This window comes from Lonchura striata, chromosome 2 (assembly GCF_050655825.1).
Source record: "Lonchura striata isolate lonStrDom1 chromosome 2, ASM5065582v1, whole genome shotgun sequence".
NCBI lineage: Eukaryota > Metazoa > Chordata > Aves > Passeriformes > Estrildidae > Lonchura > Lonchura striata.
The window spans coordinates 30,816,396-30,831,496 of record NC_140704.1 but is presented as its reverse complement, the minus strand read 5'-3'; the positions used below and the strand labels follow the sequence as shown (position 1 = coordinate 30,831,496).

At 38.4% G+C, this 15,101-nt stretch overlaps 1 long non-coding RNA gene across 8 annotated transcripts in view; it reads right to left on the bottom strand.

The window, feature by feature from the left end:
- Positions 1–4,149: 4,149 nt before the first annotated feature.
- Positions 4,150–15,101, bottom strand: part of LOC146768168 (uncharacterized) — a 117,720-nt gene continuing 106,768 nt past the window's right edge. For all 8 annotated transcript variants that reach the window (XR_014953237.1, XR_014953238.1, XR_014953239.1 and 5 more), the window contains one exon: positions 4,150–4,522. This is a non-coding gene — a long non-coding RNA (uncharacterized LOC146768168). The remainder of the gene's footprint in view (positions 4,523–15,101) is intronic.

Here is a 15,101-nt window from a genome sequence, read left to right as displayed (position 1 = left end):
ACATGATTGAACCTTGTTCTTTTGTGTAAACGAAACAGAATTCTCTGGTTAGCTTTCTTTATACTTTGGAAATAGTGCAAAGGAAACCAAGTCTATATTTGCATGCCAGACAATGAAACATAACACACAGTGTATACATGCCTTTGACACTGTAATTACTAGCTGTTGTTTAGATTCCATGTATGGTCACTGGCTTTGGCTGTGTTGGAATCAGCTGTATCAACATTTAATCAAAGTCTTATAGATTTTGGTTGTATATTTTTCTAATGTCAAAATGGAAATGCTGAGACTAAAAAATAAGTTCTTTGCTAAGAGAATGCATGCCCACTGCACTGCAAAAATAATGAACCATTGTGGCATAATGAACAAAGCCATTGGTGATTTTGTAAGTAACGAAGCACAACAGAACAGGCAATTTTAAATTTGGTTTACTTTTTCAGGTTTTCAGCAACTTCTGATGTATGTTTCTGGAATTTGAACTTGAAAGAGTGTTAATGCTTTCTTGTTTATCAGACAGTTAGGCTTAACTTGCATAAATCCTTTTAGAAATTCATCCTGCTAGAGACTTTTGAGCATCTCCTATATCCTGCTCTGAACCATATCTTCTATCTCTGAAAATGTGCTGGTAAAGCAAACGGAGTGGTCCACTACCTCAGATCACCATATGAGTTAATGAATGCAAGCTCAAAAAATCCTGTTGTCTGGACAGCAGAGTACCCATGGGCATTGCAGCTGAGATCTGGGAGCCAAATACACAGGTGTGAAGCCCCAAAGAGTATTGCCTGCATGGTCCATGAAACTTTGTATCTTGCTCCGCAAGGTGGAAGAACACGCTATTTATTTAGGAAGAAAAGTTAGAGTGAAAATCATAAAAGACAGTTTGCAGTTTGATAGTCTTATGGTCCAACTGATGTGGGAAAAAGGTTTGACTAAAACAAAGAAGTCAGTGATTTGCCCAACACCATCCAGTTAAATTCACTGCTCCACTGAAATATTCCTCCTGTTGAAAATAATCATTCTTCAAGGTGTCAGTATTGTCTCTGGTTTTTGTATAAAACAGTTGTTTTTGAAGTTCCTTTTTTAAAATGTAGGTTATATCTATACAGCTAGGGAGCCAGTGGGATTAGTGCGTCTCAAGAACATGGAACAAGGATTTCTTTCTCAAGCAAATTCTTAATTAAATCTAAATGAGCAGAGATAACATTTTTCTGAATGTTCCAATACATCCCAGCCCACCATAGAAAAAAAAGGGAAACCATATAGTTCTTAGCCATTACACAAGTCCTTTAATATTCCCAAGGAAAGAATAGCACAGGAGTAGTGAGACTGCATAGATGAAAGAGTAAGCTGAAAATATTTCATTAAAAGGTAAGGCTGAATGTAGAAACAAAATAATGAGTAAATACAAACTGTTCCAGACCTTCAGATATGAGTTAAATTTTTATTGCTCACAGGAAAAGTGGTGAAGGAAGGAAGGAAGGAAGGAAGGAAGGAAGGAAGGAAGGAAGGAAGGAAGGAAGGAAGGAAGGAAACTAATTATCTGTATTTCTCCAGTTAGCCCTATATTAAATAAGATTCCATTCTACATTACAAGAAACTACGAATGGAAGTTGGATACATGCTGTTACTTCTGGGAAGTTTGATGAGATTACCTTTTCTTTTTTATGTAATGTATTCACTTCAAACCTAAAAAAATAAATTTGCTAAATCCTAATAATTTAGTTCATATTATAAAGAGTGAATTTTCCTGAGTAATAATTTTGCTGTAAGAAATATTAATATTTATGGTTATAGCATTATGATACTAGCTGATTAGAGAAGCTGACATTGCAGGAGCACTAGAGAGCTGCTGAATAACATAGAAATTTAATGATGCCAGTCTAGTAACAAAAATCTTTTCTAGCTTCATTTAGAAGAATGTATTTAGTTAGTTAACTTTAAGGGTTTCCTTTAATGTCATTTGTCTCAAGAATCATATCAAAATCCTTAAAGAACTTTTCTTCTGTGTGGGGTTTTTTGGTCTGTTCAGATGCTCACACAGCATGTATGAGCATGCTGTTGCATGCTCATATTGTATGAGCAGACTGTTGCATCTGTTGAATGAGATTAATTCCTGTGACAAAATAGGATATATGAAAGTTGTCCACCACAAGAACTTGAAAAGCCTTCAGGTAGCACACAGAGATTTAACCAGTATGAAAACACTGCATTTTAGGTAAAGAAACAGATGTATTATTTGTGTAATTATGGTAGAAAATCTGTTAATATATGACTAAGCAATAACAAGAAAGACAATTCTTCATGAAGAATGGTGTTGAATTCCAAACAGTGTTCACCTAGCACTCTTAAAAAGATACATCTAGTCTCTGGAGCTGACTTGGATGCAGCTGATAATAGCACAGTAATTCTGGATTCAAACCTTCGTGACTGAGTAGCGCTTAGCCTGATAGCATGTACAGGGAACACATGAAAAAGTAAAATAAACAACCAAAAACACTTCTAAGACTTTTCCTTGTGGATAGATTTAATTATACAAAACCAGCTGGGAGTAAAAGGAATCTCAGTACAACAAGACATTTTTTCTTGGCTGAAACATTTTTGTGTTTGAACATGGTCAATTACTCCTACAGGATTTTATTATTAGGGGAGCAACATAAGTAACAGCTGCTGCTATTGTTACTTACAAATTTTTTTCCATTATAAACCCCAAATTTCCCATGAAAATCTGCTAGAAATCTTTTTTTTTACTCAAAAAAAAAGGCATAGTGTTCAACTCCATCTTTCTGAAAGTCTGGATGGAAAATAGTTGGACACTTCTGTACTATACTGTGTCTTCCCCCTCCAGACTGACCAGACACTGAATGCTTGTAGATTCTCTTTTGAACTGGAATTACTTCTCACTGTTTGTCACTGTACAGATTTGCTCCAGATAAAAAGAATTTAAGGTTGAGCAAGTATTAAGTATTCAAATATTTCAATTTTGAATAGTTGGAATGAAAGAAAAGACATTTCCCCCGGCCATTAAGTGGCAAGTCAAAGACCAGTTACAGAAATTGCAAAGCCTTTAGCTGGTTTTGGTGGACACTGGCTTGAAGGTAAATGTTCCACTCAGAAATAATAAATCATCTCTAACTTTTACAAAGACCAAGGTAATCCTTAAAAATCTCCAACTTCTTATATTGCCAATGAGGTGCTGGGAAAAAAAGACCCTCCTTTCTTGGATCAAATATTTCTCTCACCAAAGCTACGAATTCCTGAGTCAAAAATATAGTGCAAGAAATCTTGAGGTCCTCATTTTGCATATTTTTTCCACTGATTGTCCTTAGATGCTATCTTATCATAGTGCTTAAGATGATAAAATGGTTGAAGTTGGAAAATTGTAATACAAGGTATTTGTTAATAGTCAAACACATTCCCAAAAAGGGGTTTCCTCACAGAAAAATTGGCCTGTTAATTGAAAGAGAAGTTCAGGCTTAAGAGAGGAGCACAATTTTGGGGAGTTCCTCACATACCAGAAGGCAGGATATAATTAGGGCTGCATTCTTCTAGGAGGATCAGCCATCCACAGAACCCCCACATTTTGCCTGAGAAAAAGATGGGCTAAAAATAGGTGGAAAGAAACAACTGCCTGGAACAACAATGCACCCAGACCCAGGAGATTTCACCAACACTGCTCCCATCTCAGTGTGTCACCCCAATGCCCCACCCAGCTTCTCATTTTGGACAGTGCTTACACAAAATAAACTTTATTGCATATGGGCATGCAAGTGTTTATGGGTATGGCAACCTTCCCAGTGTCCCCAGCTGGCAGAAGTATTTGGAAATATTTTGAAACATTTTTGAAATATTTTGAGATCTTAAGGATACTGTAAAATGCTACTTCTGCTGTGAAAGCCTCAGGATTACAGCAGCCTGTACCAAGGAACAGGACCTCCAGATGGTGTCTGGGCAATTAGTTCCAGATTGCAGGACTTGTATGTTTGTATCTGGAAGAGGGTCAGTGGGGTGTTTCAGTCCAAAGGAGCTTCAAAGACTGAGCTTCAAAATGAAATAAGACAATTACATACAAAAATGTCCTCTAATGCACTCAAGCCCTCAAAAGTGAGGGAATAACCTGATTACAGTTAACATAATTTAATAGTCATATACCTGATTTTCAGCTAAATCGCAAGAGTAACTTGCAGCTAGAAATTATATCCCGAGTCTTTTAGACACATGTATCATATTTAGGGCCAAAAGAGACAGATTCCATAAGCGTCATTGATATGAGTAAAGGCAACCAGCCTTCTGCTTGGGCAGCATGCTCTAGATGAGACAGAGGAAGGAGAAATAGTGAAAATGCATTGGTTTAGAAAATAATTTAAACAGATTTTATTCAGTAATTGTTAATGTACCATTTAAGCTTTACTTGAAAATTTATTTAAGCTTCAATTTTTTGCTAACTAATATATTTGAAATTGTTACTTGTACACATACAGTACCTTGTATCAGCATACGGCAAGTACCCCATTTCAGTGAGTTCCTGTTGTGAAAAATTAGGAATACAGACATTATATTAATTAATTACCTTATTATAGAAGCAAAAAAAAAACTTATAAACCTTTTAATGAAACAGAGCAAATAAAATGTGTCTATCATCACCTAATCACCCCCAAAGTATATTAGAAATTAAATATGATATATAATAGAAATGAAAAATAAAAGACATAAGATAAATCTTTTGTCCTGCCAAAAAGGCTTGACTGTTCTGCATTTTATATGTTTTGCAACTGTGTATTTAGGTACATAAAATAAGAATAAAAAGCTTGATTATTCAAGATGTTGGCAAATAAAAGATGCTGGAAAAAGTAATTAAGCACATACTTGAGTGACATGTTTGAAGTAAACTTGGAGACTTACTTTTAAACAATTTTGGCTACATTTTTCAATAGTTCAAGCCAAATTTTTCAACACTTCATTCGATCCAGGTTTTACTGAGCAAAAATACATCACACAGTTATTTTTTTGGATTTTATTCTGGACTGTTGCTTTTTTTCCCCCCAGTATTTGCATTCAAACACCTCTTTGGAATGTGCACAATTTAATTCTCCAAGAAAAACATAGTTGCTGGTGGGAAGCCCTGTTCTCAAGGGAAGTGTTTAGTCGCCATCTGACTGCAGCCAATTTCATACTCATGGGCTTTGAGTATCAGAATAGTAACATCGATCTGGACATTGCATTTCACAGGAAACAAGTGAAGAGAGTCACTCATGTTACTAAGCTCTTGGCATACTGAATTTTGAAACCTCTAAAGCTTTTTCAGTGTGACTGAATTTCTCAATATATTGAGCAGATGTAGTGAAAAAGAAAGTACTGAAGAGCGCATGAAGGTGCTCAGACCAGACCCGTGTCTACTAAAAAGAAGCAGACTATTCTGTTTCATCACAGAAAAAGATTAAAGTTTTAAGTGTTGCTTAGGCAGAAGAGACACCAGAGTTACAGTTCCAATTAAAATGTTCCCCACAGCAGAAATATGTTGGGTGATGAGGATCACACCACAAAGTATTTCAATCCTTCTGCTGTCCATATTCATTTTTGCTCATTCATGCTCCTTCTATGTGATGAGTTGATGATTCAGACAGAACACAGAGGAAGTCTAGACTAAGGTATGTGAACACTACTGTCTCTTCAAATTTTGTGTGTTCAACAGTTTGTCCTAAATAGGTACAGCTTAAAAGCTGTGCACAAAAAGTTACTGTAGGTTTGTTTTTTTTTTTTCCTAAGCTCTGCAATACTTTTTTGATCTAGATGGATGCTTGAAATCTAGGAGTGCAAGATATATACCCTGGTTGCCAGCAAAGTCAGCTGAATATCTATGGCATTTGTTAAGAATTAATTTAGGAAGTAGGTTCTGTAAAACTAAAGAGAAGAGGGTGCATCATGTGTTTACTTTGCAGAATTTCCATCTCTGCCTGCTTACTCCAGCGTGTTAAGAGGCGAAGCCAAAGTTTTCTCGAAAATTAAATGTTAAATTTGCACACAGTGATGGTTTTGGTTAAAACCAGAACTGGCTGAAATCTGAACAAAAATACAACTATCAATACTGAAAAGAAATGGTTAAAAGGCTTTATTTCTTGCCCTCAAATCAAGAGTTACTCAAGTAAAATCTTTTGAGCTGCAGTAGTCACAGCTAGTATAAATATGAGAAGAATCAGTTTTTCAGAATGAAAAAGTAAAATGAATGTAGTGCATCTGGCTTAATCATTGAGTCTTGTATGGAAAATGATACTATCAGTGCCAAGGATCATAGAAAAGTGTGTTTCTCTGAAAGATTTGTGAATGATCCATTGAAAAATCTGGCTCTGTAGGGGTTGTAAAATACCTGTACATCAGCTATTCATAGCTCTGTATGAAGCATTTGCTGGACTTCCATCTGTCTGAATGATAGGACAACTCATCAATGTGAATGCAATCAGTAAAACAACAAACCTTATTTTCTCTGATTTGCCTGGTTTTATTACTTTAGGCTTTTTAATCTTCTTTTTCCTCTCTGCCCCCATTATCTAGTAAATTCAACTAAGATTCAGAAGCATGCCAAACTTGGATAGGATTTCTGTTTTAATAAACAATTTCACTGGTCTGGCAGCTCTTCTCAGACTTTCCTCCTTCCACTGTTTTTGGTTCTGTCTTCAGCAAATCAAACAGTTGACATGAAAGGCCATCAATCACAGCTATTCCTTGAGAAGTATAAAGTATGTACATTCCAAGCCTCTTGAACAGCACTAAGCAGCTGTGGTTAACATTGAAACTAAAAATATGTTAAATATATTTTGAATTTTGCAACATTTGCCATTCCAGTTGTTAAATGAACTTTGCAGGTGTTCAAATACACTGCTAATCCTGGGGTTTTTACTAAGACTGTTAGCAATATTAAACTGAAACTCTGAAACCAAGGCACACTAAATAAGCTAAAAAAAATAAGTGCTGATAAGTGAATTATGTTACAACTGGAATATTTACAGAAGAGGAAAAAATAAAATTATTTTTAAAAATCTAAGCAGCATGATTTTAAGTGCAGTACCAGATTCAACCACTTTATGGATTTTCCTGTTTCCCTTTCACATAAACAGATTTCCTAAAGGAAGATAAATCTCTAAGCATTTTTCTCATCACTATGGTTCTTATTAAAGCCCTTTTTGTTAATTATAATATCTAATATTTTCATTGTCGCAAGCCATATGCAATGCAAAAATAAAATGGATAAATGCTGGTTCCTGGAAGACAAATGCCAAGGTTTCCTTCACTTTAGGAATGGGCCATGGAGTTATTCTCAAAGTTAAAACCACTCCACTTGCATATTCTTTTCCTTTATAATTAAATTTTGTAGACTCTCACCCTAAAAAAGGGAGATCCATAAACAGCAACAAAGAATCCATAAACTGCATGCTCTGTTTATCTGAATAGAGATAATTATTTTTGTAAACTGGGACTCCTAGACAACCCAAAAACTCTAAGGCAATGGTTTAGTAACTTTGAAATGAAGCCATTTCTGGTAGAAAGCTTACAGAATCAGCATCCTAATGAATACAGGGGAAAAAAATTCCACCTTGATAGGCATGGTTTTATGGTAGAGGGGATAGAGTGAAAGGTGCCTGCTGTTATTCCCCCAGGCTGCAGCAAACTGCAGTGCAAGCACTGGTCAGGGAGCAGAGGTCTTAAGTACAACCTTTCTGCTCCCACGGAATTCCCTCGTCTCTGGTCTGTTTGCTCTGCCTTGTGCTGCAGGCTCTGTCTGTGCACCTGGAGCAGTGGTGACAGGCCAGGAGGTGGCACCTGGCTGCAGGAGGGGCGTGGCAGCAGAGGCAGGCAGGGATGGGAAGCCCTGCTTCCAGCTGTGCATCGCTGCTTCCAGCTGTGCACCGCTGCAGCCCTGCCAAGAAACCGCTGCCTCCCACGCCAGCCAGGCTCCCACCTCCCCATCCAGCTCCCCCAGCCAGCAACCCCTTCCTGGGGTTATTTGTTTATATAACACAATTTGCAGGGTCCTTGCTAGAGCTGTTCACACTGCAGCACAACAAGTGAGAGTGAAGGTTTTATGAAGTACAGTGCTTAGGGTCTCTTTAGACACAAATTTGCTCCTGAAGGAGAAGGCAGAGTGTTGCTCAAGGAACAATTTTTACCATAGGATTTTGCTCCTTCCTTGCACTATTTGATATTGCTTAGGTTGTGAACACATTCATTTTGTTAAGTCATTTGAAGAAAATGTTAGAGGACTGCTAAAGTACATGAAACTGTATTTTTTAAAACCAGTTCCTCGCTAAGGGCATGATTTAATGTTCAGAATGGCTTTCCTAGTTTTTTTTTCCTTGTTTTTAACACAAATAACAGAACAGGACTACAATAAATCTAGGATTTATAGCTGCTGCTTTAAAGCCAACCTTTAAGTACCATTTTGTTTATGGTTTTAATAAGGTCATTTAGTTGAAAAAGGAGTTCAAATTTGTATGCAGTAGCCATGTGACTTGTTTAGTCAATCACAACACAGGATATTTTAAACCCATTTTACAATGGTGTGTAAAAGCTTGTCTCAATAACCATCTGGAGAATATTGAGTTTCATAACTGGTAGGAATTATTCAATATCCTCCTCCCCATAGGAATAACAATCTCAAAATCTTCAAAGGCTGATATCTAACTGGAGAAAAAGTATTTAATGTTGTTAAAACTGGAAATTGTGTAGAGCTAAACAACTCTTTTTGATCTACCTGAAAAACTACCTTGTAGGCCAGGGAAATAGTTTCCCCGACTGTCAAGTTTTATGTATAAACAACATTTCTTTCTCTTTTCATCATTGAATTGCTTATTCCATAGCAGCCTAAAAATTTCTGACTGGAGCTTAGGATACCAAGTTGATTAAATTAATAAGAAAGTTTTTGGTTTTTTTTTTTTAAACTCATAAAAAGAGCTTACATTTTTATTCTCCCATTTGGGACTAGCTTCCTGGCAGTCCTATGCATTTTCACAGGGTCGCAATGGTGAAAAAGAAACTTTCCTTCTAATGGTATGACTCACTTCTGAGTAAGGAGGCAGAATCCATGCTATTCAAGGCATGAGGTGCAGGTGAGGTCAGCAGAAATGCCACAGGAGGACACTGCAGGCAGCTGGAGTCTGGATTAACAGTCACTGACACCCTGGTGATGGTGGTGTCTTGTCTGTCTGCATGGGGGACAGCTATAAATTTCAGACTACTGTATCCTTCAAGGACTGTTGAAATCGCTACATCTATATATCAAAGATGCCTTTTCTTGCTACCAATGCATATCTGTACATCCCACATGCAAACCTGCCCATCCTCATTTGCAAACACATTTGGAGCTCAGCAGCTACAAAATCCTGTCCTGCTGAACTCAACCAGCAAAGCATCAACTAGCAACTTCTATTTCTGGTGAAAAAAACCCTCACAATAGACACTGCACTAGAGAGGCAAACTGCATTCTCCCCATCCATGGAGGTGACTGGGGAAGGGCAATGAATACAGCACAAAAATTTTGAAGAGAACAACCTGAAGCATAATATCATGCAAAGATTACACTTGGGAAGGGGTTGAAAAATCAAATGACATGTTAATAACTGTTCTTAAAAAAAGTTCTTAAAATTTACACATCTCAGTGCAATCTCTTCTCTTTCCCAAACCAATTACCAATGCTCTCTTGGAGTCTAGAGCAAACACTGTCTCACTGAAAACACACTAGTGCATGAACTTTTTTCTTTTTTAATTTGAGCGAAGACTTTTTATCAATATAAAAGGATGGTAACCCCCAGAGTAAACACTTATCTGTAAAATAGAGATTATGGGCTTAATAACATTTAATATTTTGGCATCTCAAAACTCCTGTGTAGATCAGTCTGGAAGAGTGGTGTTTATTTTCTTGCTACATGTGAAAGTTCATTCTCAGTATCAAGTTTGTTTGGTCCACTAACTTTGTTAACCTTTGCATTTACTTTTGTATTTGATGGCCTTTCATGAGCAGCCACTTTAGTAGCCAGGATAGAAACGGTTACATCAGGGTTAGAGGTCATAGCCATTATGGGATTTCAACTTAAAACAGTCGCTGCTTTAGGGGGATCACAGTATGTTTATGATTAATTATTTTCTTTGTGAGAGTTTCTATGAACAAGATTATTATAGTAATATATAAACCATCTGGGTAACCTTTAATATCTACCTACTTTCTTGATGAAATAATCAAGACTTTGTGAAAAATCACTCCCTACCTAACAGGATACTACCAGAGCAACAGTACTTTTGTTTGCCTCTTCCAATGAATTCTAAGGAATAAAAAGTGGCTAAAAATCTACACCAAGTGTGAGTACATTTCTAACAAAACATGATTTGATGCAAATTAAAGAACTATATAATTTTTTAATTATATCCTTTTAGCTTTTAATTTTTTTTAAAAACACACATTCAAATTAAATTCTCCACAAAAGCTGATTTTTATACACTGCTCCAGAACATATTTTATTGAAGTCAAAACACCAAATAGCTTTTTAAAAAACTAATAACAAAAAATTTACATCTTTAACAAATACATTCCGATTGCACGGTTCAGATTCACAACGCTCAAGAGACACTGAAATCATTGCTTAGAAACAGTATTTGCTGACTTCACCAGGGTAACAGTTTAATCCTTAAAGTAATCAACTTTCACCCTCTTCTTGGGTCTTTTGACTTTTAAGTTCTCACTAGTCTTTTTGAGAAAAACAGCCCTGGGAGAGAGCTATTATTCTCCTCCATGGGATAGTCCACTTCATTCAGACAAGTAATATCATCTTCTGTTTACACTCATCTGAAACAAGTGCACAGGGTCACCCTCTACACTCTGATGTTTTACCAAAGCAAAAGGAAAGACTCTGCAGCAGGACACAACAGAGCTCCGAAACCCGAATAACCTGGGAAGCAGACTTTGCATGCCTATTTATTTCTTGCATTTGATCCTCTTGAAAAAAAATCCCAATATCATGTCCTCAAAGCATTTCGTTTAGGCTGAAACACTGTAATAGAGAAGTCAGCTTTGGACGGTATTTCCTTTTGTCTGTTTTTTAGTCATGAGCCAGATCCTCATTTGGTGCAAACTCTACTGATCTCAGCTTGTCCTTTGACTTGAGGAACTGACTGTCACATTTAGTAAGTACATATTAATATTTTCAAGAGGAAAAACTATTGAAGTTGTTTAGAAGAAAAAAAGACAGAAACTCTCCACAAACAACAAAACAAAACAAACCCACAATGGTTTTCTTAGCATAGTCAAATCAGGATGGCAACCAAATAGTATGAATAAACCACAATATGGATGCAAAGCAAAAGTTATCCACAATTAAATCCCTAGCCCTAAAATCTACTGGCTAAATAGTAAGGAAGCCAAGAGAGCTAAACAAATCACCCTGACCAAGAATCTGAAGAAAGACTCTTCCTGAAGCTTGTATCTCAAAAAAAACCCACAAAAACTCTGCATAGTGCCCTGCTCCTTTCAAAAGTCTGGCTTTGGCTTCTGTGAAAATGTACCTATGCAAAGAACTTGAGCTCTGAGATCAGACCAACCATCATTTTGTAACAAATAAAACCCTCTGCCTTCCCAGAAGAAATGCACATTTTCTTTCCTTATGAACCACTTATTTACTGAGTTCTCTTCTCTGTTCAGCCTCTGCTGAGTGCTGTGGTCATCTGAAATAAGCAGGAAGCAGGCTGTGGGTGCCAGCAGCCTGTAATGAGACCTCTGAAAGCATGAAAGAGAATCACAGCTTGGTTACAAACCCCTTGGCACATGGCTAGCCCTGAAAGATATATTGAGGAGAACATATTTAAAAAACAAAAGCCTCAGTAACTTAATCACTGGCCCTAAATCTGCTGGCTGCATGGCAGTTGACCAAAAAGTTTCCAAAATATGTGTCCAGAGGATCATCTTACAAGTCACTCACCCCAGCGTCATATAATGAGGCTGTTAAAAGAAAATATTTTAGCTGTACACTATCACATCATCTGACACCTTCCCTTTTACTGGTCCAGTACAGAAAGCCTTGAAAATATGTGTAGAGAGTATTTCTTTTTGATAACTCTACGTGTCCAGTGGACACCAATATAGCATTTTTGGGTAATATTTCCACCAGACCAGCTATTCAGGTACTTTGTTCTGCTGAAGGGAGAACATAACATTTTGACCCAGCTAGGCAGGTGCCCTTTGCTACCTGAGTGAAATATCTGCTGTCCTTCACTGAAGAGTGAGGAGTGCAGAGTCACTTTATAAATGCTTCTTGACTCATGCCTGGGGTATGTCTGACAGCTCTAGGGATCATTTCTAGGACCACACCCAGAGGGAAAACCTTTTTTTTTTTTTTTTTTTGCCAGAGCCACACTTGAATTGGGATTGCTGCTTAGCACTACCTCTGTTTATTGGTATTCATTTGAATTCATTCAAATGAATTCATTCAAATGTCCCCAACAGCCTGTTTCTTCTATGAGATTTGATAGTATTTTCCTAAATCCCTTTGATATTGCAGCTATAGGAACTCTGCCTATTGATTTCAGTGCTATTGGTAACACACTGAAGCCCAGCTACTCAGTCAAAACTGTACAGTCATTTGGAAACTCTGCTTTTACTGAAAACACTTGGTAGGGGTGTATATTACATCACTGATTAAGCATTCTGGATCAGTCTCTTTTCTGAGACTGTCTTTTCAGACATTTATAGCCACTATAGTCCCAGGCAAGGCTGCAGTGTTAGCAACAAGCAATCCACCCTGAGCCTGCTCTTCACAGTCTCAGGCCAAACACTGACACAGGGCTGTTGGTACAGCAAATGAACGCTGCACCTGCTTCTCTTTGAGCCTGCTCTGGTGTGATTAGCATCACCTCTGCTATCACTCCTGGTTCCGGATAAAGCTGCGGGCAGAGTAGTTCTCCTGCGCGATAATTTCTGCCAAAAAAATGGTGGTGGTCTTTGAGATGTAGATGTGTAAAATAAGAGTGAGATTCTTCTCCTGGGTACATGAGCTACAACTCTATTTTTACCTATTACTCTTTTTTTTTTTTTCCTTGCTTGTGAAGCTGTTTCAGCCCCTTTTCCTAACTGATTCCAAATTAATGGATTAAACCAGGAAACATTTTTTCTGTCAATAAAAAAATTCTGCTAGAAACAGAGGACAGAGAGTTTCTCCTTCCTGGAAGACATCTTCCCTCTTGTAGAAAGCCCTGGGACAGGGGCTGCACAGAGCTGCATGCAGGACAATGTGCAGCACAATGTGTGGTAAGGAGTCATCACAGCCCTCTGAGTATGTCTTAAATCTGTGACACATCTTGCTGTTTGGCACAGAAACCAAATTTGTTTCTTTGCATTACCCAGGATTGGGCACGTTACAGGGAATTAAAACATAATCCATTACTGTGATAATACATTAATACACATCCAGGAGCTGCTTCAGCATACCTCATAAACCACAAATTTCCCGTGAAGTGGTACTGTAAATGCTTTACTACGTACCAAGCACTCATGGTTTTTCTCTTCCTACTCCTCCTCAGGGCTTTCCATCACACAGCGTGCCCCCTCAGATCATATCCACCCTCTTGCTCATATCCTGGTTGTGTTGTCTACCTTCTGCAAAGCTTATTTTAGAAATCCTGTCACATCCTGCCCACTCTATTTTTTATCCAGGAAAGGAAGACTTGACACTCCAGTTTCTAGTAAAGCAGTGGGGGAGACCATTTGTTTCTTACCACTATATTTATTATGTTCAGTCTGCTGAGGGAGGTAGGAGGAGTGAGCAAGAGCAATGTTTGCTCCTGTTCCCAAGTAATGTCAACTGCTTCTACTTGGCAGCTCTAAGCCATCCTCTCTGCTGAATATTAAAAGATCCTGCCACTTTTCTGCTGTCTTAGAAACACTGATGAGGACTTAAAAGGTGAACATGTGTTCCTACTCTGCAATTGGAAAGAATTTCTTCTGGTTGTAGCATTAAAATGAACCTCAAAGAAACTTTCTGAAAACTGAAGAGGGCTGTGCTCAGAGGTCTCTCTGGGACTGAGCCAGTCACCTAACATGAAGCAAGCCCAGCCTTGCGGGGCTGTCACTGGAGAAACAGCTTCTCAGGCAGTGCAGATCTGACAGCTCTCTGCTGACCCGTGCAGCGAGGCTGAAAATGCACACCAGATGAGCATTGCCCTGGAGCTTCCAAAGGCATGGCCCAAGAACATATCCTGGAAAACCTCAGCTCTGTGATTGCTCTCCCCTTGCTGGCTGACTGCGAGTAACTCCCTTGCGGCGCTGCCAGCTGAGAGCAGATAAGCAAATCTGTGAGCCCACCCGCAGTAAAGCCCCACGAGCTCACAGGGAGAGCTGGGGAAGCAGAGCCCTGTGCCCAGAGAGGAATGAAGGAAGCTGGAGAGCTGTGCTTCCAAGAGATGAGGACACAGCAGTCTGGCTCACACTGGGCACAGGCTGCTCTGCAAAGTGGGGTACTAGGTTCAGTGTCATCTCCCCAGTTCTTCAGCCTTCCTGCAACTCAGAGAGGAGCTGCTGCCTTTTTGGCTCAGGTGACTACAGACTATTCAAGGTCTTGCTGTGCTTGCTTAGAGAACAAACCTATGAAGTGAGCCAAGTATTTATTTGATGCCTCTTTTTTCTGCCATGGAAAATGGGCAATTCTTTACTTACTTGCACTCACAGAAACTAACAATAACTGACTTTCTCGCCCAGAAATCTACCTCTGAATTGACAAGGAACACAGTAAAAAAAGTTATTTCTCTTGACTTTTTTTCCAATGGAATGCTCACTGCCACTTCCCTTGCTGGTGTCTTCCTCTCTGCACCTTGTAGCCATGCACGTATCAGGTGCAGTTCACAGCCAGGCACAGGGCTGGGGTGTGCCTCAGCTTCTGGTTAGTCTGGTCTTCGGCCCTTTGGCTTCTTTTCAGCCCTTATTGCTTTTTGCTAAAACTGGAGTAAATTGGAGATGCTGCTTCTGCTTCTTTCTCTTCATAGGAGCCTAGTGCAAATTAAACACAACCACCAAGAAAGAAAAAGATGAGGAGAAGGAAATCTTCCAGATCTTCACTGACCATGGAGGGGAG